At 45.3% G+C, this 6,000-nt stretch overlaps 1 long non-coding RNA gene across 1 annotated transcript in view; it reads right to left on the bottom strand.

Annotated features, from left to right (window-relative positions):
- The window catches only part of LOC125152472 (uncharacterized), a 32,997-nt gene extending 27,781 nt beyond the window's left edge, over positions 1–5,216 (bottom strand). Inside the window, exons 1-2 of the long non-coding RNA XR_007147211.1 lie at positions 5,152–5,216; positions 1,626–1,668 (exon numbers count right to left, since the gene is read on the bottom strand). This is a non-coding gene — a long non-coding RNA (uncharacterized LOC125152472). The remainder of the gene's footprint in view (positions 1–1,625; positions 1,669–5,151) is intronic.
- Positions 5,217–6,000: the final 784 nt, after the last annotated feature.

Below are 6,000 nucleotides of genomic sequence, written 5' to 3' on the forward strand. Positions count from 1 at the left end.
AAGCCCAACTTGGGCCTCGGTTTCACAACTGTAAGGTCATGATCTGAGCCCAAATCAAGAGTCAGACACTTAAGCAACTAAGCCACCCAGGCTCCGCAGACCTGGTTTTGATATGAAGTTAATGCTGGCCTCGTAGAATGAATTACAGTGTTCCCACTACTTCTGTATTCTGGAAGAGATTGTTGAAAACTGGTATTATTTCTTCCTTAAATGCTTGGTAGAATTCACTAGTGAAATTTTAGACCAGCTGAAATTAGCGAACACATCAGTGAAGAAAGATACTAACACACAATACTAATACACTAACACACGTCGAGTTAAGTCTCAATTAAATTAATGTTCCCTATGACCTTAACAGGACAGGAAGGCGGAAGCAAAAGCTTGCAAGAGTCGTAGCTTGAAAGAGGGAACAATATGGATACTGGTGAATTTAATAATTCTCTTGGATCATGGATCCCAAGGAAGCCCAGATCACCAAGGGAGAGGTTGTCTGCACAGTCTTCTGTTGAATGAGACAGTCATACTGAAAGCCTAAAGCGCTGCGGAGACATCGGCCCCTGGCACAAAATCTTCTTAAAGTTAAACCAACAGTATGCACATGAATGTGCCCAGTCAGGTGAGCTCTGCGGCATCGGGAGTTATTCAGTATGAGCCCCATCTGTCACGCCCTCTGTTTCTAGACCAGATTCATGCTCTAAATCTTGAACTGAGCACGGGACAGAGCCCAGCCCTGTCCTACCTCAGCCACCTCCCATACTGCACATAGAAATAGCCAATAGCTAAACACAGAATTTCTGGATCTGATGTATCATAAAACCTTAGCACAGCCATAAAGTAGTGCAGAAAAGGGTAGTGTGATGGTGAATTTTACCTGTCAACTTTGAATTTCCAGTTTATAAAAGGATTTATAGCTTCATAATCACCAAACAGGTGAAGCACTTTTAAGACAAAAAAAAGTTGACCTGGTCAAGATTTTAAAATTAAGTCCTTTTTTTTCGGCCAACATTCCAACACGGAACAATAAATGGAAAAGACCTTGATTGTAAGATTTCTTTTTTTTTTTTTCTTTTTGGCACAAAATTCTCTTAAGTTCTTAGTCTCTGTATAAGATGGACCTGAATTGGCTCTATAGAGTTTTAGCTGAATAATTAACATAGAATTCAGTTTCCTATTTGTAATAAGATTGAAAAAGATAAGTAAATCAGGCCTGTGACCATTTTACCCCCAAATGCAATTTCTTCATTATAAGGAACCAAACACAAAGGAAGTTAAAGAACTTCTTTAATAAAAGCACTGAACTGCCACCAGTCTAATAGACTATTAGAGTCTAGATGAAGATGGAAAATTGCCTAATAAAAATTGCAATTTGCATAGATTTGCCCCATAATTACAAAACTTATTAAGCTCCATTTTGCAGATACTATAATGGAGTTCACCTTTCATTTAATGCGATTTGTGATCACTGACTACTGCAGGCAGCAAACGTGGGTAAAATCAAATCCATAATTACATTTTTGGTTCATATGTGAAAGACTGAAATATTCATTAGCTGAGATATATACTATTTGTTAAAATTAAGTAGAATGAAAAATTCTGGAAAGGGTTTTACCCAGTCCTTTAAATACCTTTTCCAGGGCTTGTGGTCCATCGAGGGTGCAAGGTAAGGTTCTGGAGGTTAGAAAACAAGAAGAAACACTCGGTTTGGGTCTAAATTCACTCAGTCTGGTTCAGTACAGTAAAGGTTTATTAAAATCCTCCCATATATGTGGCCCTGACTGAATTAAGCAGTAGCCTAAGTGCCTAATGCCTGGTTCATGCTCAACCCCATAACCACCAACTGGCGAGGATGAGACCCCTGCCCAACAGCGAGAACCGGGTCTTCCTCCCTGGGGCCACGCCCCCTCTCCATGTGACTTCGTGGCTCCTCCCATCAAGCGGTGGGGTCTATTTTTCCACCACTGAGACCTAGGCTGGTTTTGCAAGCTTGGCTGATGGAATGCAGCAGCTGTAGGGGGAGGGGGCGGTGGGGGAGATGCCTTGCAGCTTCCTCTTCAATTCTTGGGACGCTCCTGCTGCCACGTGAGCAAGTCTGCACGAGACTCCCAAGCGACGCGGGACCCAGTGGAGCGAGACCCCCGCTGACAGCCAACACCGAGGCCCCAGCCGCTGAGGAGGCCATCTGGGACCCTCCAGCTGCCAGAGAACTATAGCACGTGGGAAAGCCCAGGTGACACCTGGAGAAGAATCCCCCCTCTGAACGCAGCCGACCCCTGGAACTATGAGAAATAGTAAGTCATAGTGTTGGGGGCTGGTTTGTGAAGCCGCCCGGGTAACTGACACCATCCCATAATGCCCGGTTTCCAGGAGAGAGTCTCTGTGGTAGGAGAAACCACCACACTGGGTGTGACTATCAAGAATAATTTATGGGGGCGCATGGGCGGCTCAGTCCGTTAAACATCTGACTTCGGCTCAGGTCATGATCGCATGGTTCCTGAGTCTGAGCCCCATAGTGGGCTCTCTTCTGTCAGCATAGAGCCCACTTCGGATCCTCTGTCCCCCTCTCTGCCCCAACCCCGCTCACTCTGTCTCTCAAAATAAATAAATAAACTTAAAAAAAAAAAAAGAATGGGGGCGCCTGGGTGGCTCAGCTCACGATCTCATGGTTGGTGCTGTGCTGACAGCTTAGCCTGGAGCCTGCTTCAGATTCTGTCTCCCTCTCTCTCTGCCCCTCCCCTGCTCACGCTCTGGCTCTCTGTCTCAAAAATAAACAGTAAAACAAATTTAAAATAAGTAAATAAAATTTTAAAAAGAATAATCTCTGAAAGCACAAATGTGCCTCTTCCTCTTTTTATTTTTGCCCTAGTCATCATTGCTGCTAGTTCTCATAAAGTATCTCATTCTCTCCCTAAGTTACAATAACCTGTATGATTATAAAGATTTCTAGGACAAAGCAACACACTTTTTTTTTTCTTTTTTTACGTTTATGAGGTGTCACATGTTTACTGCTGTTCACAGATGGGGTCACACACCGAGAGCGCGCTCCTGGGGCCCCTCTACTGAGGACTCTGTAGAAGAAGCCTCTCTTTGGTTTGGGAACTGGGTGACACAGTTTCTCTTCTAGCTCTAAGGCCACATACTCTTCAGTGTCACTTTCGTTGATGTCCTTACAGCAACCCGGTTCGATCATCTCGTTCTGCCAGGGGGATGGAGACAGAGCCTGTAGCAAACTGGCCACAGAAAGTATCATCCGCAGAGTCCAGGTGGACTCCTCTGACCGTGGAGGTCTGGTCCATTTCCACAACATCCTTGCCATTCGCTGCCTGCGGATCGCGCGATATGGGCAGAATGAATTTCAGGGTGTTTGTTTACACTGGTGAAGTCCTGCAGAGCCGTCTTAGAGAACTTCCACACGGGTACACAGTTGACCCTTAATGCAGATTTGAACAGCATGGGTCTGTCCTACTAGGATTTTTTTCTTTTCTTTCTTTTTTTTTTTTTCCATTCAGTTTTGAGAGACAGCGAAAGATGACAAGCGGGGGAGGGACAGGGAGAGAGGGAGACACAGAATCCGAAGCGGGCTCCAGGCTCTGAGCTGTCGGCACAGAGCCCGACGTGGGGCTGGAACCCACGAACTGCGAGATCACGACCTGAGCTGAAGTCGGCCACTTAACCGACTGAACCACCCAGGCGCCCCCGGATTTTTAAAATAAATACGGTACAGGCCTGTAAATGCATCTTCTTTCTGTTCTTTATGATTTTCTTAACAACATTTTCTTCAGCTCACCTTATTGCCATAATACAGTATGTAACGTACGCAATATGTGTACAGGGACTGTTTATGCCTCATCGGTAAGGCTTCCGGTCAACAGTAGGCGATTAGCAGTTACGTGCGGGGGAGCCACAAGTTATACGTGGATTTGCAACCGCATGAGGGTCAGAGCCCCTGCCCCCGTGTTGTTCAAGGACCAACTGCACTTCCAACCTGGCTGTAAACACGAGGCGCATTCTCAAATACACCAGTTGCTTGATACTTTGATGGGTTAATTTATAATGACCTAAAAACCACTGATATTTGTCTGAATGTTCTCTTGGGGCTGGTGCTGGGTCAGCTGAGAATCCCTCTCCCTTCAGAAAGTCTTTCGTGCCTGGCTGCCTTGGCTGCTGGCTCCCCTTCCGTCCCACCAGTCCTGTAGGCTCTGAGCACCCAAAGTCCTCTCAGGTAAGATTAAAGGGGGGATTTATTTTTAAGCACTATGAAAGCTACTCAAAACTTGAAAATAGATGAAAGAGATTTGCTAGATGTCCTTCTATTGCCTTTCTATTGAACTTGACTATTTTACAGCTCTGCTCGGGCAGATGTGAACTCAGAGACTTTTCTCAGTTAGATACGCAAATAATTGCTGAGCAGTGGAAAAATCATCCCAGGTGATATGGCTATGGCCCAGTAAGAAATAAACCAGATAACTATCTAAACCAGCAATCCTACCCTAATTCCGTTATTAAAATTGCCCAGGGGAGCCTGGGTGGCTCAATCAGTTAAGAGTCGGTCCGACTCTTGATCAGCTCAGGTCTCAATTTCAGGGTCGTGAGTTCAAGCCCTATGTTGGGCTCCACGCTGGGCATGGAGCCTACCTTAAAAGAAAGAAAAGAAAAGAGAGAGAGGGAAAGAGAGAGAAAGAAAGAAAGATAAAGAAAGAAAGAAAAAGAAAGAAGAAAGAAAGAAAGAAAGAAAGAAAGAAAGAAAGAAAGAAAGAAAGAAAATGCCTAAAGTACCTGGTTCCTCAAATGCACTTTGAGTCACTTGTAGCATCTTCCTGGTCCCTACACTAATTAAGGTGTTAAAGAAAATCTTTGACACTGTTCTTTTTACTGTTATTCTATTATTTGATCTTTCATAAATGATATGTTAACATATGGTGAAAATGGGTATCAGACAACCCAAGGATGGGAGGAACCACTCTGCCTCCAGAAGCAGCCTCTGTCTGGGTCGCTCTGGGACATCATGTCTGTCTGTCTGTCTCTCCCTGTGGTCCCCACACCTGCTGCCGTCTCCCCTGGGAAGAATGGCTCCCTCCACACCCTTATGGAAAATGGCCATCCACGGCTCTCCAGTTTGCATGTTCTCGATTTCCAGGAAGAACCCAGACTGACCTGAGCCACAGAATCTTAAATTCACTTCCAGGAGGGAGGCTGTGTCCTCTCCAGTTCTACTCCAGCCTGTGGCCTGTGACGACTGGAAGATGAGGACACTGCTGTCCCTGCCTGTGCATTATGACATACGGGAGTGGACCTCCCCCCAGAGCAGCGGAGGCGCCCCGGAGCTCTCTCTCTCTCTGCCCATGCCCCAGAGCCAGGCCCGAGTACAGAATGGGGACAGGGACCAAGACTGTGTTGAAATGCCATCCATTCCCCTTTAATGCTGTGGTTCATGCCCCTCCACCAATCACAGTGCTTTCTCTTTCTTTTCCTTGATTAGCATTGCCAAAATTTGAGTCCCTTTTATCTTTTCCAGAGAACCATTCCCTGTATTAAAAATTCTACTCTTGGGCACCTGGCTGGCTCCGTCACTGGAGCATGCGACTCTTGATTTCGGGGTTGTACGTTCAAGCTCCATGTTGGGTGTGGAGACTGCTTTAAAAAAATCTTAGGGGCGCCTGGGTGGCTCAGTCAGTTCTAAGTGTCCGACTCTTAATTTCAACGCAGGTCATGATCTCACGGTTCATGTGTTTGAGCCCCACGTGAGGCAGAGCCTGCTTGGGCTTCCCTCTCTCCCTCTCTCTGCCCTTCCCCACTCATGCTGTCTCTGTCTCTCTCAAAGTAAATTTTTAAAAAACTTTAAAATTAAAAAGTAAAGAAAAAATAAAGAAAATCTTAAAAAAAAATTCTACTCTAGTTCTTTAATCTCTCCTTCTCTCACTTTGTCTCCAGTAGTTACCTTTGTATTCTTCTTGGCTTTAGTGCTTTCCTAGGCTTTTGTTGAATCGTTCATTGATTTTCACC

Source organism: Prionailurus viverrinus, chromosome E2 (genome assembly GCF_022837055.1).
Source record: "Prionailurus viverrinus isolate Anna chromosome E2, UM_Priviv_1.0, whole genome shotgun sequence".
Taxonomy (NCBI): Eukaryota; Metazoa; Chordata; class Mammalia; order Carnivora; family Felidae; genus Prionailurus; species Prionailurus viverrinus.